General features: G+C 45.6%; 1 long non-coding RNA gene across 1 annotated transcript; it reads right to left on the reverse strand.

Moving 5' to 3' along the window:
- Positions 1-2,081: 2,081 nt before the first annotated feature.
- LOC122233123 lies at positions 2,082-5,758 on the reverse strand. The gene is made up of 2 exons (XR_006210597.1): positions 5,607-5,758; positions 2,082-2,547 (listed from the first exon to the last, which is right to left on the reverse strand). It is a non-coding gene; the product is annotated as an uncharacterized LOC122233123 (long non-coding RNA).
- Positions 5,759-23,988: the final 18,230 nt, after the last annotated feature.

Here is a 23,988-nt window from a genome sequence, read left to right on the forward strand (position 1 = left end):
TATGCAAGATGAAGATTCTCCCAAGGCATAACAAGACAATGGATCAATGAAGTCTTTGTATACATTTAGACATCGATTCAAATTTGGGTTCTGTCATTTACCAGCTTTGGGAATATGGCAAGGTATTTAACCTCTTTGCACCCCAGTTACCCCGTCTCTAAAGTGGAGTGACAGTGCCTCCTTTACGAGACCTCTGAGAGATCAGGAGTTCACATGTAAAGGACTTAGCAGCACCTCTGCTGTTAGCAGACTCTGGATAATTGGTAACTATTCTGAACACCAACTTCCGTGTCACAGGTAAAAACCATTTTTTTCTATAAAGATAAAAGCCCTAAAATCATAGCTAGAATTTTCATAATCCAAGAGTGCAGAAGAGCTGCTGAGCCCCTGCGCCATGTACAGTTGTTTTGAGGACGGACTGTAGACCCGTTTATTTCCTCCGAAAGGGGGTGCAATCCACGAACCGACCTGAAGCAACAACAACTCCTTGAATTTAGTCCATTTGGGGCCTCATGTGTCTCATCCACTGGATCCCTCCTTGAAGCCTATGGACGCATACTTAAAAGAGATTAACATCTCACCTTAAGGGGCCCATGACAACCAGCTAACAAATAACCCAATGAATCTTCGATCAGTACCCGGCACACCCTCCCACTCGACCAAACATGAAAACTGAAAACAGAAAAAGGATTTTCCCCGCAAGAATTCCTATTAGATATACTGCCTTGACCTGCACCTTAACAGTTCAAATCATGGAACTCAGAATCTTTTATGGTTACTGGGAAAATTCATAGTTTATCATATTTTGTCGGCTGGAGAGGAAGAAAAGACTTGGCCAGGTTCCTGGGGGAAAGATAGCCTGTCATATTTGCTGAGATTTATTTATGAAAAAGCACTCAGGATGATACTTTGTGCAACACGCTCCCTCCTGCTCAGAGCACCATTAGCTCAAAGCAAATAGGAGAGACTCCCAAGCTGCCCAGGGTTGAAGGTAAAGGAGGGGACTAAAGTAAGCGGAGCGGGGACACTCTCAACTGGCATCATTTAAAGCTCTTGATTATTTAAACTTCTGCAGAATAATGATTGCATATTTGAAAGTAATACATCTGTTCCTTTCCCTCCCCGCCCCCATGTGGTTTTCTAATCCCGAGGTAATTACGTTTTGACAAAAATTTATTGGGACATCTGTTTTTTCCCTTAGATCCGCAGGTCACTGTGTGACTAACAGCAGCCCAGCGGAGAGCTGCCTTGGAAAAACCGAGCACAATGGCTGGCGAGATCCAGGGCGCGCCGGGGCGGTGGGTGTCAGTTAGAGGCAGAAAGGACGGTCCCCTGGTGCCACCGGGCCCACACTTCGTGTGCCGCCTGGCTTGGTGCTCAGCATGAGACTCCGGCCTGTGAGGGTAAAGGGATCAATGATCTGGTGGGGGGAGGGGAGGGAGGAGGGCTGGCTGGTAACAGGCTGGCAGTGTGCATCAAGATTCATGCATTTTCTAGGTTGGCATCCAATATAAAAATAATTCATGGAGGCAAGAAGATGGAGAGGCAATGCACAGGCCATATGTTTGGAGCCCCTGCCCATAATGGCTGGCTGTGGTTACCAGCGTCTGGTGCCACCAACTAGATTAAATTATGGTACCCTACGGAGGCACAGAAATCAGAACGATTTCTCCGACTTCCAGCATTTGATAAATCATAGGATAACCGAGGAAGTGTACCCGTGCACCAAACCCCTCTTTCAATGTTTTAAAAAGCACGACGTGGCTTCAGTCCGTTGTTTTTTGGCGGATTAACTGCCAGAACTTGCTAACGTCAATTTTCTCACAAACCTCGGCTCCCATAGGAAATGCCTGTATCAGAATTCCACAGGGACGGCCTTTTCTCCACGTTTTTCCACCTTCGAGCTCTCATAAGGAAGTTTGTTTTCCTGAGGTGTCCAACCCAATATCTTGACCTGATGTTTAAAAAAGAGTCTAAGTGACTTGCCTCTGTGCCAAATGAAACTTTGGAACATCGTGAGATGTTTCTGCCATTAAGAACTTAATTAGGAATTTCAGTAACCAAATAAAGCTCCATTTCCCTTTTCCTCTAGTTTATTGATTAAAAAAATAAAAGGAATCCTAACTGAAGTATTTCACTTTCACATAGACACAACACTCAACTACTTTCTTTTTTCCGGAGAGTATCAAAATGCCATTACAATGATTACATATAAATATCCTCTCCCCCAAATCAAGTTTAAGAAAGCAAAATGCCTCTGCTGTAATAGAACATCTCCTCCACGAATGGATAAAAGGCATACTATGTCCTGCATTCCCTTACGAAGTGCTGAGCAGGAACAAGTTCCCAATTTTCGGATGGAAACGTTGAGACGGAGGGGCAAGGAACTAAATGTCATTAAGAAATGTCCCTGTGACACTCTTCATGGGGTTCAGGCTCTGGATCTCAGGTCTAGGCTGCATTCTTTTGATTGCCAAAGCGTCCGACGACGAGTAGCCATTCAGCGGATTCCGCAGAATCCTGGCTTCCCATGTGGTAACATGTAGTCTGTGGGGAGGGAAAAATAAAGAGTTTTTCTTTAGAATAAATTGGGAAATACCGAGTTTAAAAGGCTTAAACAGGGGTCCCTGACCGGCTCAGTCAGTGGAGCATGTGACTTTTGATCTCAACGTTGTGAATTGGAGCCCCGAATTGGGGGTAGAGCTTACTTAAAATCTTAAAAACAATGAAATCCTTAAACAGGTTCTCTGAGGCTGGGCATCTTTAATTTTCTGTGAATAATGGAGCTCAAAGACAGAAAAAAAAAACCATGAGATGGATCTTAGCTCAGGTTGCCATAACAGGACACTGTAGGGTGGGAGGGGGCTTAAACGGCAGAAATGTATTTCTCATAGCCCTGGAGGTTAGAAGTGCAACATAATTGGATTTTGGTGACAGCTCTCTTCCTAGCTTGCAGATGGCTGCCTTCACTGCTGTGTCCTCAAATCAGGGAGAGAGAGGCTCTGGTGTCCCTTTCTCCTCTTCTCAGGGAACTAATGCCATTATGGGGTCCATCGTCACGATCTCATAAAACCCCAGTTGCCTCCCAATGGCCTCATCTCCTCACACCATCCCATTGGGGGTTAGGGCTTCAACATATGACTTCAGGGGTGGGGGAACATACTCAGTCCTCTTTTTGATTGCAGAATAATGAGCTCTAAGAGATGCTAAATTAGACGATTCATGATACAAAATAAATATCCTAATTATATCACAGAACAGGGCACAGAGAAGTTACTCAATTATTTTTGGAATGAACTCATTCACTCTTTTCATATTTATTTCTGCGCCAGAATGTGGAAAATGAATCATGGCAGGAGCGCTAACCATGGTCAAGAAACTACAGAGCACAGGGGTGTGTGTGTGTGTGTGTGTGTGTGTGCGTGTGTGTGTGTGTGTGTGTGTACTGGGGTGGAGACTAAGCTGAGGCAGGAGGCTCCAATTCTCTCTTGTCTGCCACTCCTCTAAGTAAGGCTTCATTTGAACGAAAATTATTAGCTTCCTATGAATTAAACTTCCTAAATACCATCGTTCTACTCTTCTATTATTTCACCTAATTTTTTTTATTCTTTATTTTCCTCATCCTAATTTTCTCACTTCTTTTCTATGTGTTTCTTGTGTTATGGTATTGCAATTGCCTGGCTTGTTGAAAAATATAGACACAAAACTTATTTAACTGTAGTGGGGGGTTTTTGGTGTGTGTGTGTGTGTGTGTGTGTGTGTGTTGGGGGCTTTGGGAGGGGTTTGTTTTGGTTTTGGTTTTAGGTTTTGTTTTGGTTTTTTTTGTTTTGTTTTTGCCTTCTCCAAAGCAGAGAAATCACGTTCAACATATAGGACAAGAAGAAAGTTCCAGGATGATAAATTTCAACTACTTTGGGTGAGGTCTTGTAGAAATGTTTGGAGGGAAAATGGGCTTGGGCTTTTCACTTAAAAACAAAACCAAAATCTTTATTAATGTGGTCTTCCAGAATCCATGATACTCCTCATGCTGTTTCCCAATGCTCTTCCCTTTCAGCCCTTCCCAACAAATCCTAGCCATTCTCCCAGAAGCAACTGAAAACAGCCTCTCCCATAAGCCTTCCCCGGGTTCCCCGGAAGAACCAGTCTCTCCCTCTCTCGTGCTCACCGCAGCCCTTCATCTTCTACTCTGTGTGCCTCCCTCTCATCATCCACAACATGAGAAGAAGAATATCACCGGTGCATCATGGTAAATCTCGTACATTACAGTCTCCCGTGCTAGATTTGCACTTCCCTGTTCCTTCACACGCAGAATGGTGTCAGGAACGTGGCAGGTGGCTAACAAAGGATTGTTTCCGTGGACGTCCCCAGCAGAGCACCGCGCTGGGAATTAGGAAAGCGTGGTCGGAGCCCTGCCTCAGCCTCTCACTCGCTGCTTGACATCGGAAAGCTCACTCCACCTCCCTGGACCTCGTGGGCTCATTCTGGAGACGGAGCAGCTGCGTTGGGCGATCCCCACCTCCGCTTGTACCCTGACGTGGCGCAGCCTTCGGAGACTGAACCGAACAGTCAGTCCTGCCCCATCGGAAAACGGCCGGTAGCCCAGAGCGAACACTTGGTGCACAGATCCCACACCGACGTTCGCGTAAAATACAGTACAAGAAAATCTCTCACCCCCAGATGAAAATAATTTGGTCTGCCCCCGAACCTATTTTCCCGTCACCGATGTGTTTGCAATCACCGTTTCAATTTTCCCCTCCTAGACGTCGGGGAGGCATCTTTCAAGAAAAACACAACGTGCGCCCAGACCCAGCAGCAGCCTGCTTGGAAGCACTTCGATGTGCTCATTAGAGCACGGGGGCTGCGTGTGTCTGAGCTCCCTCCGTGCACAGAGAGCGGCAGCTGGATGGACGGCCTGCCGAGGGTGAGCAGAGGGCCCTCTGCCAAACGCTGTTCCTTTAATTCACCTAAACGCTGACCTTGAAAAATTGCCCTTTATGGGATGTGATGAGGTGTGAATTCAATCTCCATCCTCACTTGGGTCTTGTCATTTTCTGCGCTGTGATTGCCCGTTGTGCCACACCACAGCAACTGGCCCGGCAGAGGGTCGGTGAGATTGACAAGGTCCTCTGGGGAAGGCTGACATCAAAAGACCCTGCAAACTCATTTCAGTCATGGGCCTCTCTCTCGCCATTATGATTTTTTTTTTTTTTTTTTTCTGGCTGCGATCACACCAGGTTGGTACTGATTCAGCGACATCACCCGTGCGGCTTAACTATACCCTCTCTGATGGTTGAGCAAAAGCTCATCTGAGATGAGGCTTTGGAAGGTTCTCTCCTCCTTCCCTTTCCCCCTTAAATCCTCCAGCTCATGACCCAAAGCAACTCACTGCAAACTTATCCTGAATGTTCCAAGAGGGTGAGAGAGGAGAGCATGCGTTCTGCAATTTTTCTTGTGCTCCAAGAATCAAATGCAGTCAATTTAACTTCATCAGACCGCTGACAACAGGCGCTGATACAGAGGATGGAAGAGATCAGCCAAAATCCTACAGTTTCTATCAGTATTAAAGCCAGATGTTACACTGGCTGTTCGAATTTGATAAAACCCACCACTGATAAAGGCTTCTCCCTGGATCGGTGGGTCCCAGGGCCCATTCATCAGCACAATGGTTCATGTGGCAGTACCCCAGGCTAGTGGGTAACATTTACGGCAGCACCAGGGTTTCTGTGAAGGCGAGACTGGTCCTCCTTTGTCTGTGGGCTTCTATAGGTTGTTGTGGCTTGAGCAGATCTGTTTACACTACACTTGCTATGGCAACGTTTATCTGATATGGACAAAAGGCATTCTGATTCTTGAATTAATAACACTTGAGTCAAGCCTATGATTCAACAAGAGGTATTCAAACAGTTTGAGTGAAGGCAAGGTTTTCTTTGAGGCCAATTAATACAGCCACAAACCTTTGGCTCAAGGGATCCAAATGTGCAGCCAGCAAGGGTTACCGGGCCCTGAAAACCACCAAGCTATCCTTATGGTGAGGGAATGGACGGGGGAAAATAAAGAAATGCAGATCTTGTTGGCATGGACCTCGAATCAGAGCCCGGGGAAAGTCACATGGTAAGGAGGACCTGTAGAGGTGGCTTTTGCTCAGTCGGACAGCATGTTTGACCACACTGTAAGGCACGAGAGGGCCCTGAACACAGATGTGACTGTGAATTCACCTTCCAACCTTCCTTTTTGCCCCCGTGATGACTGGAGGCTGGATTTGGCCCAGTCCCCCTTCTACCTGCCCCCAGAATGTAGCCCCCACAAGGGTCAGGTGACTTGATTTCATGGCAAATCTTTTCTGGGAAGCAGATGGAACCCCAGGGGCTCAGGTAAATGGCTTTCCCTCCTTCCTCCCCACAGTTCCCAAACAGAGGTTTCCTTTTCTTTCCTCCACTGAAAAATTGCCAAAACCACTCCCTACTGTACAGCTAACCCAGAAGCAGGCAACGGAGAATGATGTTAATTTAAACTTCTGCCTTATTAAGTAACAAAACCCAGAAATAATGTGATCAAAGCCAAAAGACACAAACTTCTGCCATCTTTCTTGAGATAAAAGGAGCAAAACACCCATGAACTGAAGGAGGCTTGGACACTTAATAAAAATAGCTAATTAAGTGTTGGAGTAACTTAGCGTTTTGCCCCCTGAGCCCTGCAATACTCAAGACTAGCCTGTATCCCCTCCACTCTCACTCCTTCCTGCTGTGACTCAGGCCATCACATAATTCTTTTTTCATTCCCTTCATTGTGTGCCAGGGACCGTTGTATGCACTGGGCATGCAGGAGCCGACAGCAGACCCCAGCCTCACTCCCGGGTAACTTATGCTAGGGGTGGGGGTGCTAGGGAGGTAAGCAGAACAGGTCATGAGACATTCGTGGGGATTTCTCCCTTGGCACAGACCCTTCACCTCTCGTTCGTGCTGTTACAAACTCTGTTTTGGCTCATATTCTATGCTTCAACCCGACACGAGGTCTCTTCGCTTTTTAAATATTAATCTGTAAATACTTTCGAACCCCCATCATATACCAAACAAAACCCCAAAACAAGAAAGGGCCAGTGCCCGCTCAACCAGACCCCCTCTTGTCCAGTTAGGAAGGCAGACGTGCACATCAATAACTCAGACAGGTATAAAGCTGTGTTCCTTAACGTTACCGGGGCCACAGAGTCATCTGGGAGGAGAGTTTAAAATACAGATGCCTGGAATGCAGCCCAGATCTGCCAAATGGAGATCTCTGAAGCGGGGAGGGGGCCACAGCGTTTGCATTTTAACCAACTGCCTCCTTCCCTGAGATTAATTCTAATGTATACCAAAGATTAAGAATTACTGGTATCGAGGAAAGAACATGGGATTTAAGAGCATTAGTCACCACAGCTATTTAGGGCAGGTCCAAAAGCCTGATTTGGTTTGAAATCCTAAGTTTTTCATTTGTTACCTGGGCCCAAGTGCGACTCTATCAATGGAAACATTAATGAGAGAAGACAAGTTCAAATCAAGGACACACTTGATGTAGGTTTCTGTACGAGACAGGAGGCACTACCTCTTCTGATGAGTGTGGTGTAATTTACATGAAATAAAATAAAGAACAGCAACCACCAGGGAGCTCTGCAGATAATCGATGCTCTGAAATGGTAAGTTTTTACTAGTCTTGGCTTCCTTCTCGAACTTCTCTGGGTTCTCTCACGAACCCATCGTGAGACATGTTGCTCTATAGTTAAATATCCTCGGTTTGGCTTCGCGTGAAGCAACAATTCTATCATTCAAGATCACCGAAAAGCACTGCCTGCACTGTTCTGTACTTTTCCTCACAGGTTGTAGTATCTGTTTCTTTTCCACCACTGAACTTACTCGCAATCGTTATTGGCAAACAATAAAAAAAAATTTAGACATTGTGCTCGGAGCCCAGTGTTTGCATACTCTCTTCCCATCCAAATGTTTTTCTTCCTCATAATGAGATAAAAAATATCATCAGACTTCCACTGAAAGACTGTAAGAGAACAAATGAATACAATGCGACCCCATGTGCTCAGGATTACAAGTGCTCAGGGGATAGTGGAAACCAAAGGCCAATACGCATCTTCTCAAATGTATTGTTGTAGATTGAAGTATGGTTAATTAGCTCTTTATTATTACAAAATATTTTAAATCTGCTTACAATTAGAAGCTTAATTAACTTTTCCGTTTGCCCCTTATGACTTTTAACCAAAGAATCATTAAAAATCCTAGCTAAGATGGTCGACGTGTCAGAGATGGCTACTTGCCTACCAAATAGCCATTCTCTCCTTATGGACAAACATTCATTTTATTGAAGAAGGAAATGGACCCATTCAAATATGTATCCAACCTCCCTCGCAACGGAAGGATAGCATGTGAGAGTATTAGGACTGAGGGGAAGCAAGTAGAAATGAAAGGGAAGGACTTCAGAAAAATCTCTTAAAAACAAGGCTTTCAGCACATATATTGGCCCTTTAGACTCTCGTTTTCTCAGTCTGAACATGGACACCATGGCTGGCATTCCAGCTGTCATCTTGAGAGCATGAGGTTAACAGTTACACCCTATACATCGTGTAACACAAAAACAGAGGAGCCCTAAGTCTTTAATGGCATCAAGGAGCATCCATACCAGAAGTATTTTACAGGAGAGGAAAACAAACTCCTAAGAACTTCCCAATATCTTCAAATCACTATTGTGTTTTACTTTTTCATTTCTGTCACTAGCAACCAAACGGAAGTCACAACTAAGACAGTAGGAAAGCCAAAGTGCTATAAATGAAGCTAAGCTTCAGAGTATTTGCTATGCAATAGGAAGGATTATTGGCCGGAAGTCTGCCCACGAACGCTTGTTCAGGTGAGATTTCCTGACTTTTTTATGTGTTTCCAGTTCTGAAAGTTTGGGAAAGTGTACGTGAACAGTAAAGTACACGGGCTGTTAGCCAAAGAGAATCACATCATATTTGCCCAACACTGTACAATGAACAGTGTTAGATACGAGTTGTCAACGATTCTAGAAAGTTCAATCTTAAGCCATTTTCAAGAGGGGCTTATTGTATATGAAAAGGCCATTCAGGGTCATTAACTTTGAGATCATTTTCAGACTTGCCATGTGATTGTAACATTAAATGTCACCCATACCTACCACCTCTTTGCTTGGCCTTTGTATCAGTTCTCTTAAGCAATAAGGACTAAAAAGCATGAAACCACTTGGTCTCCATTAGGCCTCCCCAAAGCCATGCCAAAGCATAGGAAGTGTGCATCGAACACATTTATATACGTGTCACATATAGAAAACAGCGAAGTGAAACAGAACATGTCTTTTGAAGTCCTGAAGTTGACTAATGAGCTGGGTGGGGAAAGGCACTGAGAATATTTCCCTCTGGTTTTTGCAAGACAGAGGCAAGCAGCCAGGCTCAGGAAAGCCACTCATCAAGGCACTGGGCAAAAAGGAGATCAGTTGGGATCTTAGAGGCACTCAGACAAAGCCGTCAGCAGACACGGGGGCAAGCTGGAGTGCCAAGAGCGTGGCTGGTAAGTGCTAGAAACAGCGGACCTCAGAGACCTTTGGTAGAGACCCCAAAGAGCAAAAATCTCGTCCACTTCTTCACCAGTAGTGACCGATGATGCTGATGGACACATAAGAGGTCGTGATATACTAGGCAGCATTCTTAATTTCTGTAGGTAGGACACACTCTATACATACATAAGAGGTATAGACATACAAGGTGTGCTATTAGTTCACCAAAGAAAGTAAGGCTTCGGGAGGCTAAATCAGCTGGCCAACATCACATAGCTCATAAGTGACAGAGCCAGTGCTTAAATTTGAACCCATATGTATAACTCCTGGGCTATGTATGCTCTCGAAAGGAAGACCTTCCCAAAGGTCTTGGTGGCCAAAGGTCCTCACTGAAGAGTCATAACTGAAAGAAGCGTCCTGCTATTTTGATGAGTACGTTGGTTTCAATCTTATAGGCAATGCTTCATTTTCTGGAGCTTGTTGAAAGATGGAAAATAGTTCCTGGATTCTTACAAAGAATGTAAAGATTCTAATTTGGAAAATAAGGGACCCGGGGGGTGCGGGGAGAGATGGGGTGGGAAGGGTCACTATCACAGACACGGTCAAGCTTTGATGGCTTGCCAGGACCAAGTGATATCTTTATTTTTCTATTTATGGCTTCCTCTACTCTCTAAAATCTGTGCTTCCCCATTTCCTGAGGTATAAACTCTAAATTTAAGTAGATAGTCAAAACTGCCCTAAGAAAGCAATAAAATACCTGTATATATGGAGTCTAAAACTTGCAGGATATCTCCCCACGCACTGTCCCCACGTACCTCATGTAGCAACTGGAGAACCCACTGGAGAACTCAGTCTACCCGGGACACTGCTACATTCCACAGCTTTGGATCCCTTTCGACCAGCCCCTAAAATGGCCGCCTCCTGTTCCCTCCATGGCAAAACATTATCTCGTCTTAAAGCTCAACTCACCCCAACTCCTTCTGGAAGCTTCCCTCAGGCCAGATGTCTCTACTTTACCCGTTTATCGCCCAAATTGAATTGGCCCGGGAGAATTTATTGCCCTCTGCACTTTGTTGAGGCCTCTGTTTTAATAACATTGTAGTGCTGTTTATTCATTTTGCTTAAGCATGTCCATGAGCCAAGTACTGTAACTTAGATAGGAAGTTCCAGAATCTTGCAGGTACCTGAAATATGGTGGACAGCCAAGACTGAATGCATGGATACATTGCAATGATGATCTCAATCGAAATCAAGTAAATAACATCAGCTTTCAGCTTATTGAAAAATCTCATGATAGAATTCTCTTGTAAATCAAAAGGGAACTGATGCTCTGTACAAAAATAAAACTTGCATTCACTTTCTTGCTTGCCCTTTTTCCAGTAGTTTCCTCCAAAAGCCTACAATTCCTGTGACGTTGAGGGTCCTGCTTTATGAGCAACCTTCCCTAGCCACCATGTTAGGCTTTTGAATGGCTAAATCTCTGATTCGTTATGTCTCATATGGGAACATACCTGAGCAAGAATTTTGGACAGATTCTCAGATTCCCGTCACCTTCTAACATCTCAGATCACCAAAATTTAATGAGTGCTCATAGATGTGGATGCTTTTCTAAGCACGTTCCATGTATTAACACACCTAAACATACAGAGGCCGACACAAGGTCCAAGTCTACTAGAGGGTATTGAACACACCGAAGAGAAAGGAGTGACGTTGTACAGGGTGACAGCCACATATCCAGGAATTTCAGCTCGGGGCCGCTAAAGATTCACCTGCAATAGTAAGATTATCCAAATCACTTACTTAATGTGTTTATCATTTATAAACAAATATCATTTATTGTATACATTTGAAAATTCCATTAAAAAAGTATTTTTTTTAATTTAAAGAACCCACTTAGGGGTGCCTGGGTGGCCCAGTCGGTTAAGTGTCAGACTTCGGCTCAGGTCACGGTCTCAAGGTTCGTGGGTTCGAGCCCCACATGGGGCTCTGTGCTGACAGCCTGAGCCTGGAGCCTGATTTGGATTCTGGGTCTCCCTCTATCTCTGCCCCTCCCCCTGCTCACACTCGGTCTCTCTCCGTCTCAAAAGTAAATAAAAACATTTAAAAAATAAAATAAAAAAGAACCCACTTAAACCATCGTTATAACAACAATGCAATTAATAATAGTAACTCTGGCCACTCTCTGGAAGTTTGGTGCCCTACCCTCATGGTCCGCCTCTGCACCTTCTGTTTCTCTTACAGAAATCTTCACAATGTGTAGTTATTTTGTTTACTTGTTTTTAGGCCATTCCTTCTCCCACCTCCAAATGAGCTTTACTTTCTGAAAGAGAAACAGCTCTGTCTAATACCCTACCGAATCCTCAGCACAATGTTTGTGCAGAGCGAGAGCCAAATATTTGTCAAGGATGGATGGAAAGAAGGGAGGGAGGGAGGAGGAGAGAAGGAAAGGGATGAAACCCATGCCGGCACCAGAGGAGACACTTGGCTCGTATTATCTCATTTAATGCTACCCACCCCAAGAGAAAGGGGCCGTTAGACAAGATAAATCCGGGGCACCTGCATGGCTTAGTCAGTTAAGGGTCCCACTTCGGCTTAGGTCACGATCTCATGGTTCATGAGTTCAAGTCCCGGGTCAGACTCTGTGCTGACAGCTCGGAGCCTGGAGCCTGCTTCGGATTCCGTGTCTCCCCTCCCTCTGCCCCTCTCCTGCTCATGCTCTGTTTCTCTCACAAAAATCAAGTATTAAAAAAGAAAATAATTAAAAAAATAAAAAAGGAATCCATGCCTCACTCTAGGTAAGTAGCTGAGACGTAGGAGAGCCAGGATTTGGAAATGACCTGGATCCCCTTGGCGTGGCCGAGAACACAATGCACGCACACCAGCACACCTGGGTGGCAAAAGGACTACTTTGGCTCCCAAAGGCTGGGAGGCCAATCACAACCCAACAAAATGCTAATGCGAAAGCAGGCTTGGCACATTCAAATAAGACTTACGTTTGCCCATCTATGACTGATATTATTGAATGAGCTCGCTTGGAAAATACATCTAATGGCTGGCCCTCCCTGATAGGCCAGGTCGGCTAACACATCTGAACAAATCCTCCTGATACGCAGACCAAATATTGAGTAAACCACTGCCTGAAATAGACACTGAATATAGAATTTACTTCATTTTGAAGAGTTTTCGAAGGTTTAGTAGCTTAAACATCTTAGAGTGAAAGCTCTTTCTAAAAGTTCTCGTGAACGTAGGAGATACTTTCGGACGCGGAATGAATGTATTCTCTTCCCTGCCTTTGTCCTTGTTGGTTTCAGTTGCTCTGTCTTCGGTGTAACCAGCGAGGTAGCTCCCTCCCCCCCCCCCCACTGGCTTTGGAACACTCACCATTCTGACCTCCCGGTGTGTGAGCTTACTGGTCAAGAGATAGTCTCGTGTGCTGCTCATTCCTTCCATCTTCCACTGACAAAGGGTCCCCTCACACTTGCTAGAAATGCGTCTCCTTGTAACTTCTAACCCTTCATCCGAGTTGTGCTCATTTGAACCAAAAAAAAATCCTAGTCATGTCACTCTTCCTTGTGCCAGAATTTCAATATTTTGACAGTGGGGGGTGGCTCAGTCCTTCTCGATAATCCTCCTAGGTCAGATATTAAATGTCAAGAACCTCAGCTTTCCTTGATCCTTAGTGTGCCTATGCTAAGTGTCACAGTAGCTCTTTAGAGTAAAATACAATTTTCTAAAGCTGTAAGGATGTCGCAGATACCTCTTTGCAGTGAGAGTGGAAACTTGGTCAACCATCAGTGTGCAGGTTTGACAGGCATGTGGAATTTCAAAAAGAGCAACTTAGACGACACAAGTGTCATGAAAGACAAAATGTCTCACTTTGTGTGAGGCTTTCTATTTGGGCTAATTGATCAGTTGAAAGAAATGGAAAAACCACCCTGGAAGGTTTCTTAGACTTGTCCTGAAAAGACGATTTTTTAATATCTTAATTATTCTCTGACGATGTTGCTCCAGAAAGGAACCTAAGTGATGATCCCTTCTTCCTTCCTCTTTCTCCTCTTTCCCCTTCTCCTCCTCCTCCTCCTCCTTCTTTTACATTGGAAGGCTAGAAATCTACTGTTTGGGCAAGATGACCATACTACGTTAGACCATGCCTGTTGGAATTAGGAATATACAAAATTTAAAGTACACAAAATGCATGATTTAATGCATCACAGATTAAACATCATGTTTAATTATCATCCAGCTTCCATGACCGTTTGGGATCCATCTGGGGAGAATGGGAATAGGCTGGGTCTCCAACGGGGATTCTCAACTGATTACACAGTGGATTCCCCTGAGGAGCTTTTAACAGTGGCCAGGCCCATGCCCCCACGAGATTTTAAGGGGCAGCGAATCACTGGCATAGAAAGAAAAGGGTGACCTGTGGAAGTTGGGGGCATTAGGGGACTTGGGAGCCCCTCAGAGATGGAGTCACCAGCCTCGGCAGTGAGCTGCTAATTCTGCCCTGTTACCTCATTACCAAAGAGGCTTGGTCCACTGAGCCTCTGGTCTCCTCACCTGAATGAAACCTTTGTGGCCACAGGTGATCACAGGTGATACATGTCATTTCGCATGGACTCCAAGCAGGACAACATTATTGCCTCTCCTTGTCTCTTCCTCGTCCTTCTTTGGCACCCAGATTCCTTCAGGGGCACCTTAGGACACAACACCAGTAGGCGGATAACGGCAGCTGTGGCTCCCACCATTGGAGGCCTCCTTAACACTCGTCCCTCCCTAGGACTGGTCTGAAATCCACAGAGAGCAGCCAATAATAATGATCTCACTGATGATATAGAAAGTGTCTTCCAGGCAGCACCAAGCTAGAAGCTTGACATCATTTCTAAAAAAGATGTTATCTTCACTCTGTAGATGGGGATATTGAAGATCAAAGTGATGAGGCAAAATTGACCCAACACGTGTAGCTGGGACCCAAATCTATCTGGCTCTGGAAGCTGTGTCTTTCTCCACCCATGCTGCCTGCCTCTAAATCTTGCCCCCTGGAGAGTTTCTTTCCCCCATCATGAAATTAAACGAAGTCCAACCCGTGAGAAAACACCTCTGGGAAAAGGGGAGGAAGGGCAGAGAGAACAGTGACTCATCAGCCATTCCTACTTGAGTGTGTACAAGTTTGGTAACCCCCTATCACTGACAGTGACAAGAGGAAGGAAAAGGGGTAGGACAGAGGGAGGGATCGGCTGGGACCCTTGTGAGGATCACAAGCTCTGTGGCACCAGGAGGGCAGGGGAGCGGGAAGAGGAGAGGGGGTGTCCCAAGAGGTCACATCAGGCCGAGGTACGTTAACACGTATAAACTTTACTTTGTTTTCTCCCCCTTAGGACCTGCTCCTTCTTTTGCTCCTGCCAAGCAAAACTCATTTAACTCTTATCAGATTTAACCAAATCATGGGAAGGCCAGTAAGTAAGAGGCAGCAAACTGATTTCTGGCTTCACAGTAAGGACATCAGACACCTACTCAGGGTGCTGGTGAGGAACAATGGGCAGAGGGAACTGGGGAAGTGTCTTTTGGGGCCAAAGGTGTTTTAAGTAAGGGGGACAAAAATGAACAGAAGTTAAATTTTACTCTGTGCTGGCCTGGGTTCCACTCTTTGTGACCCCGGCTGGAGAAAAGGCCTCTGTCTCATGGCAGCGAGGGGTACGGCCAAGCTCTGTGGTTCGAGTTAAGCCCAAAAGTGAAAAGGATAACTTTTGGTTTGAGCACGCGGTGTTTCTTCCTGAGATTGGGTTAGGTCCTTCCCTGCCCTCCTCCTCTTCTCCAAGCAAGGGAAGGCTTGTGCTTGGACCAACAGAGGGCCCCCCCCCTCCCCCGCCGCCCCGGAGACCGGATCCATACACGGATTCTCAGGCTCCTCCTTCGGCATAATCAAAAGCCAACTGCAGGAAGCCAGTGGTCAGACGGACTTTCCCACAATACCCAGTTAGCACAACGTCAGGTCAGAAGGGTTCTCTGGAAGCCAATACAAACAGAGCCAGGCACATTTTCCCGGGGGGCCTGACATCCGGACTGGTTTCTCAGCCTGGCTGCTGCCCACACGTCCATGCTCGAGAGCCAAACCCTGGGGTTGGTTTTCAAATCGTTTTCAAGGTAATGACAAGCGTGTTCCCTCAGCAGGGACTCAGAGTGAGGGTGATCTGGGGAATCAGGGAAGGGGAAATCCTTCCATGACACCTGCCAGTTCTCTACTCCTGTTAGGCACAAAGAGAGAAAAAAAATAATCTGTGAGGTGGAAAATGCCGGAGGAAGGCTCACTGGAGGAAAAAAGGCTAGAATACGGTGCGAATCAGGCAGGAGTCTGAGATTTTTAAGAAACCGAAGTTCACTTCTCATGCACTTTGAAATTCCACTTGACAAGCTCTTCAGGGGCCCTGAGTGTGGCCTCAGTGCATAGGGCGGCTCATAAATTCGGCTACAGACAGACAGGGGCAAGGTAATCCAAACTGGCCACAATGGCTAGCCCCCTTTCTGGTGCATTCCGCGTCTATTATGCACTGTGATGGGTGGTGTTCAAGCATGATCTCATTTAATCCTGCACAACAACCATTTAAGGTAGGTCTCATTGCTCCCGTTTTACAGATGAGGACAGCGAGGCCTCGAGAGTGTTAGTAATTCACCCACAAAGTTTGACTCTCCGCCGGGTGCTTGTCATACCTTGCCTCATTTAGTTCAATTAAGTAGAGTGGCTGTCAGGTGCTCGTCAGCTAGGAAATGCTGGAAAAGCCTGAGGAGCCCCGTGCCAAGGAAGGAGAAAGACTGCAGAAGGAAGGAGCCAGCCGGTTTTGCTTCCTCTTCTGTCCCCCGTGCAAATCAGGACGCTGGCACACGGTTGTTGCCAATAAAGCGTTTTGTTTTGCTTTGTTTTGTTTTGTTTTTGAGAAAAATGAAAATGGTCATCTTGGCCGTAGCTCCAAGGTGACTTTTCTTCCAGACCTGGAAACCAAGAAGCCTGAAAAACTCAGGTCCAAGGATGGAAAGCTTATGTAATGTCATTAATTAAACATAATGAACTCCAGGAGATTAACAAATGTTTCTCAAGTAAATGGATGAATAAATGAATGACTTCTCTCTCAAAAGTGCTTCAGAGCAAGGCCGAGCTACATTCTTATGCTCCCTCCTGCCAGATTTCTCTACGTATTTCCAGATCTCCGCACATCTCCTGACAACCTTTAGGCTCAGAAGAATCAGGACTGAAGACATGTGAAATTAGGCAATTAGTACTTCCTTGTTTAAATCATGGTAATGACATTTTTTCAACATTCCATGATATATTTCATCCTCTTACCTGTATTTCTTCTAGTAAACCGACAAAATTTAATCCAAGAAAGTCTCTGTGACTCTTTCCCTTTTGCAGGAAAGACAGTCCTACAGACGTAGCTTCTTTAAAAATAAAGGGCGTGTAATTTTGCACATTCAGGACTCCTCTCCTTCTGGAAGATGGAGAACGTGGAAGATGGAAGATGTGGAAAGTGGATGCATGTTCCATAATGTCAAAGCCTCAGAACTGCAAGGTCCGTCCAGACTTCCAGACGTGCCTTTTGCCATGTTGCAGGTAGGCTGCTGTCTAGCACGGCCATGATTCATTTAGTCAGAAGAAGGAAGCCGTTTCGAGCCTGAACCCCCACCTGGTTATGCCTCACCGTCGACTTCCGTACCAGCCCTCAGCAATATGCGTTGTCTTATTGCATTGGCTTGTGCAGGGCCATGCGCCGCCATCAATGGAAGCCTTTGTTTCATAGCTGGGCACCTGCACGGCAGGCTCAAACAATGAGGCCATCCCAAGAACCCCTCCTTTCTCCTCAGGGCACCCACGGTGAAAGAAAACTTGTCGAGGCCTGGAAGCCCACTTGCATCATCATTAGACTGCTTGGCCAACGGTTAAGCACCAACCTCTCCAGGCGAACACACGGAGATACTTTCAAATCTCAGGTAGCTGCCAAGCCACGGGCCAGGGCAGCGTTAGCTTCAGATGCGCGCTCCCCTAGCCTCCGAGTGAATATTAAAGGGTAAAGGATGAAAAGCCCTCCCAGGTGCCACAATTCCTGGAGCTTTGGTTTTCACAAGGGCACAAACACCCTTAAGGCCATCCTCGGATTTCTGAGATCATGATGAGTGAGCCCTGGTAACCCCCCTGGACCAGATTAAAATCTGGTCCACAAAATGCCGAACTGCACACTTGTAGAAAGCCTTCTTCCAGGAGGCGTTAGTACCTTTATGCCAATAAATATGTTTTCATTTAAAAGTGTTTTACTCTTCTTTAATACCTTGTATTTATCTGTTGGTTTATTTGGATGTAAAGACACAACAAAAAGGTAATGATCATTTTTTTCTTAATGTGTATTTATTTTTGAGAGAGAGAGAGAGAGAGAGTGCAAGCAGGGGAGGGGCAGAGAGAGAGGGAGGCAGAGGATCTGAAGCAGACTTCATGCTGACAGCAGACAGCCCGATGCGGGGCTCAAACTCACCAACCGAACCATGAGATCATGACCTGAGCCTAAGTCGGACGCTTAACTGGCTGAGCCACCCAGGCGCCCCCCGGTGATCATGGTTTCTGTAGTCAGGCATGCCCTGGGTTTCAATCTTGGGTCCACCACATCAACGATGTGTGAATTTAGAGTAAATTGCTCAATCTAGGAATCTCTCTTTTTTCATCTGCAAAATGGGGATAATTATAGCCAAAATATCACTGAGGATTAAATACCGTACGTAAAATATTTAGCACAGACCCCGACCCTCACTCAGTAACAAAGCCTTGATGGATGGTATAGCTACCATCTTGTTTTATTATAAGCCCAATGATAAATTAAAAAAGAATGTAATGGTAGAATAACTGATGGAGTGTTGAGTTTTGGATGTCTACCTTTCCCAAAACGTAACGAGGTTCGTGCTTTTTTTTTTTTAATTTTTTTTTTAACGTTTATTTTTATTTTTGAGACAGAGAGAGACAAAGCATGAACGGGGGAGGGTCAGAGAGAGGGAGACACAGAATCTGAAACAGGCTCCAGGCTCTGAGCAGTCAGCACAGAGCCCGACTCGGGGCTCGAACTCACAGACCGCGAGATCATGACCTGAGCCGAAGTCGGCTGCCCAACCGACTGAGCCACCCCGGCGCCCCTAGGTTTGTGCTTTTGAAATTGAAATTGATGACCAAACTATTCGGCCACACACAAATCCCAGAAAGCAGAGAAGGTCAATGGTTGCTTTAATCTCTAATTCTGTCTAGGGTTCAGGGAATTCTAAAGTCTTCAAGTTGTGGACTACTCAAAAAAAAAAAAAAAAAAAAAAAAGATAACCAAATGATTTCATTGGGCCAAATTGTTAAGCAATTAGGGTCTGCTGGTTGGATGCCATTTAAACCTACTATTTCCCACCATTTGTTGGAATAAGTCTCCTCATCTCTCGGCGCCGGCGTTTTCTCATCAATAAAACAAGAACGTTACCAGTACTTCCCTTTAGCGAGTCTTCGGAGAATTAAATAAATATAATAGAAGTCTAATACTTAGCCCAGCGCCTGAGTCAGGAATCATTCAATAAATGCGCTCTATCCACTCTTATAGTACTGCCCACAAAGCGTTCTCCCTCTTCTTTGAAGTTTTTCCTGCACTTGATATCCTCTGTTAGGTCGCTTTGCCACTCTCATGGGAAAAATCTTGATACTGTGGCTCGGTGGGGAGTTTTAACACGTGCTATTCATTCGACTTATTTCTCCACACAAACCTCCTTCCCACCGGATGGACAACGTGCCCTGAGACTTCTCACCAGAGGGGCAGCGTGCGGGGACAGCGCTGCAGAAAACAGAAGACAAGAAGCAGAAAGCACAGAGCTTAGAGCGACCCATGTGGGTCTCCTTAGCTCCAGGTAACATACACCTTTAATAAGTGAGGACATAAGCCAGGGCACAGCCCAGTTTTGACTTCAGGCTACCCAGGTGAAAGGTCAATGAGAAAAATGCATCTGATCTCTGCCGGACCCAACGCGTTTCGGCTCTTGGGGAGGCGAGATCATTCCGCATCTACATTTGCTGGTGCACCTTTCATCACAAGCCTTAGAAAATCACCTGGGTCTCTTCTGCTTAAGGACTGTACTTATATGCAAAGGTGTATGAGGATATAAAAGTTGAACGTCGTCATGCAGTTTATGTAGTTTAACTGATTAATCAAAAAGCAAGAGCAGATGAAACGAGAACTGCTCTGAAAACCTGAAGAGCCATTTATGGTTTATCTGCGAAGAACCCATAAATGCATCAGAAAAAGTCATGGACGTTTAGGAATGATTTCTTTCGACTCTACTGTATTCCGCCTGCTCTAATTAGAAAGACTAGCTATAACTCTGTGATTATCATGGAGTTGGGTTTACGATGTAAATTGATAACCTTATACTAACATTTTTGTGTGGCATTAATCTTTTCTTATGACCCAATGTTTGCATTTTTTTCATTCTTTTTCCTAATTTAATATGATTCTTGCTTTTCCCGGGCCATGCCTCGTGCATTAAAATGTTGAAGATCGTTACAAGTGATTGATTACATTCTAGTTTGTACACGTACTTTCGTACTTTCTCCCAAATGAAGGAAGCAAAGGAGACTATTATTTCCTTTCCTTCCCATCCCACCCCCCCCCCCCACCGCCTACGTTAGCAATAAGATATAAAGTAACATTAATTAGACTGAACCCTTGACTTTTTTTTTTTAATTTTTTTTACCGTTTATTTATTATTGAAAGTCAGGGAGAGGGCATGAGCAGGGGAGGGACAGAGAGAGAGGGAGACCCAGAATCCGAAGCAGGCTCCAGGCTCTGAGGTGTCAGCACAGAGCCCGATGCGGGGCTCGAGCTCACAAACCGCGAGATCATGACCTGAGTCGAAGTTGGTCGCTTAACCAACTGAGTCACCCAGGTGCCCTCGAACCCTTGACTTTTTAATATGTGTGTTTTTCTGAAAACTTGTCTGCAGTGGAAAAGAGTGTTTATGTTTACAAGCAGGGCAGGATACTTTTATCTGTGTTACTATTATCTAAACTGAACCCTAATTTGGAACCGATTGCTAGATTATGAAACCACCTCGGCAGGATTTCACAAATAAAAGTCCACGGTTAATGGGAAAGCCAAAAGTTAATGGGAAAAGTCTTCGCACTTTTTCACAATGTAAATTGATAACCTCATGCTAACATTTTTGTCTTAAAATTCCAGTTCACATTTAGTTTTGTACGGAATATTCTTGAACCGGAATCAACACATTTTGGAACAGAAAAATCAATTCTTCTTGATTCAGCCAGTGCCATCGACGTAAGCAATAACTATACAATCGTTAAGCGATGGGGATATTGAAGTATTCTGGGTAATTCGGTTTAGTGTTGCAAACACTAGGTTGTTTACGTGTCGGCGTTTTTACAAATGAGAACTGCAGTATAAACGGATATTGGGCTGAAATTGTATTTAAAGGTATTTGAATGTGGATTTCTAACCATGATACAGCTCCACGCTGTCGCTCCTCTTGTAGGTTTCTCTGGATGGTGTAAACGAACTTTTTTTTTTTTTTTTGGTACCGACAAAGAGAATGTTGATTCTAGAACCGTCAGTAAAAATGTGAGAAAGAGTAACGGGGAGAAACATGCCATCAGGACCGCGTGGATTTGCCTCAGCGTTCTAAGTCTTCTCTGAGAAAAGTATCTTCTACCCTGCAGGGCACTGGGCCGCCAGGAGACCTGGTGGGGTCTGGATCCAATGCCGCCCTTGGCCATAGACAGCGCAGGCTCCTCTGCGGTTTCCTCAGAGGTCACACCAAGGGGGTGCAGGAGGTGGTGAGGGTGCTTCGGTAGGACTCGCACAGTCCCCTGCGGTTGTTGTTGAATGCAAATGTCCCTCCCCAGGTCCTCAGTCCCCACCCACCCTATTGGTTAACTCAGCTGGCTTAACCCAGTTAGACTGCCTTCCCTGCCCGCCCCCGCCCCCAGCTGTAGCCATTTGTGTTTTTGACCCCTGCAGTGAAAACCTGCACATCACAAAGGCTTCTTCACATAATCTACCCCTGGAGGAATCATCTGTCTTAAAAATAATAGTGTAATAACTTCTTGGCAAATACAAGTTCCCCACCTCCTCTCTGCCCTCAATCTATCATTCAGGCCCTCATGTGAACCACTCGGGTCACATCAAAAGCCAGCAGTCCCGACTGCCACGGAGGAGGTATTTGGTTGACGCGGAGGACAGGACCTTTCGGGAGCGAGAGACAGTGCGAGCAGCATTGGAGGTGCCAACCTTGAGCGGGAAGGACAATCCGGGGCAAGCTGGAGGACAAGGAATGAAGGGAGGGTGCAGACTATAAAAACTTTGTGGGGCTCCTTTGTACGAAGTTTAGAAAGCTACATAGGCTTATCCAGTCTCCCTGTCCATTCCAGATTTCACATCCTTATCCAGTCCCCACTTTAAGAGCAAAGAATAAAGTGTCCTGTGAGAGGCCCCGACGGCAACGGTCAGCTTGTCAGAGGAGGGCCCAGGGCTCAGACACCCCACTCTCGCCTGGGGCTTCCTCTTCCCTCAACATCTTCAGCTCTCGTGACTTTTCTCTACTTGAGAAAACCTCTATTCCTTGCACATTTGCGCGTCTCCTATAAAATAAAGCTCCTGAGAGAATTAATACAATTAAGAAATCGATGCTTTCCTTTCCTCCCAGAGAAAGGGAAATATTGACATCACCTGGAGGGAACTTTAGACGCCAAGAACCTATCATGTACAGGCGTGCAGTTTCCACTCAAGGAGTGGTCTTTCGGAAGGAAGCTGCTGGAATATCTACCAGTAGAGGCCGGCTGCCACAGGATTAAAACTAAATGGGAAAGGAAGCCATGATCTCCAACCGGCAGCATTTCCATTATTTTAAAATCACAACAAAACAAACAAGAAACAATTGCCAATAATAACAGTGCGTGTCCTCGTGTGCTCACTCTAAAAGAAACAACCTAATTAATCCATTCATTCCTGACATATGTGTCAACTGCCTAATAATAATAATTAATAATAATAATAGTAATAAGAAGTCATAATGCCAGGCACTGCACGAGCTTTAACATAAATAATCTTATCCTCTTGACAGCCTAATGAGACAGGTACTCTCATCGGTATCTACTTTTACAGATGAGGGAACTGAGGCCAAGGAAGTTTCTGTACTTTGCTGTGGTGCAAGCCCGGCCGTTTCCAGCATTTGTAATCCTGCATTTTAACCCCAGAGCCTGGACTTTAAAGTGCTGCTGTGGAGTCTTAGTAACTGCCATCTCTCTTTTATCTCCAAATCGTGATCGATGCCAATGAAGTCAAACACGTCAATAAAGACAGAAGAACGTCTCTCTATAGGTAAAAATGTCACGTCGATCACAGTGTCCTCGAACTCTTTCCCCAGAAGTGTCTTCATCTTCTAAGACACCCAATGATCATCTCCTGTGGGAGCCTTCCAGAATATTTCTTCTCAGTAGATTGCAGTCAACTGATCCCCATGTATCTCTCCGTGCAGCAGTGTAGACAGACCTGCTGTAGGAGGGCAGTTTGGGGAGGTGAGAGGCGCCTGGGCCACAAATCGGACAGTTGGATCTGTCCCAGCAGGTCTTTGATTGGAATGGTCAAATTCCTGGCATTTTTATCTATTTTCAATGAAGCTTGCATGGTTTTTGCTTCTTTTGTGCAACATCACTCGGATCACAAAACCATACAGGCTCATTCCTTTTCAGTTAGCTGTCACTGAACTCCAGCTGACTCCATTCTGAAATCTTGCATTCAACCCGTCTGGATTCGAGACCCCACGCGACCAGATGGGTGTCATACTTCCCTGCGAATAAGGGACACCACCCTGCCTACCCCCAGAAGTAGCCCTGCGTCTTAGAAACCTAAGGTGCTCTTCCTTTTCGGGTGTCAGAGAAAGAGACTCTTCTCCTCGGGGCTCCCGTAAGCACTAAACCCACAGCCGCAGGGTGGCCCCAGGGCTTACCTTTCCTGGTGAGCGTGTGTGTTTGAGGCCCTGTGGTTTTCGTTTGGAGGGACCACAGTCCAGTCATCCGGGCACACGTTACCCTTGCCTTGTTGCTGAAAAGCCTTTCTCAGTGAGAGGGGCCCGACATTGTAGAACTACACTTGCATTTATCCTGCCATTGTTCGGAGACTCTGGAAGGCTCCGTCGGGCCGAAAGCGCGCAGAGGGTTTACACATATATACACGCGCCCGGTGTCCAATCGGAAGTAGTGAGCTGACATATGAGCTATCCCAGGTGCTAAAAAAATTAAACCGGTGCTACGACATCCCCCAATCGGAGGACCGAGATCCGCTCCCGAGACACCGCTGACCCCCAACACTTAACGTCGGGAGAGCGGCGGGAAGAGGCTGAGGAGGAAAGGAAAACATGAGGCCAGAG

This window comes from Panthera tigris, chromosome D4 (assembly GCF_018350195.1).
Source record: "Panthera tigris isolate Pti1 chromosome D4, P.tigris_Pti1_mat1.1, whole genome shotgun sequence".
Lineage (NCBI taxonomy): Eukaryota > Metazoa > Chordata > Mammalia > Carnivora > Felidae > Panthera > Panthera tigris.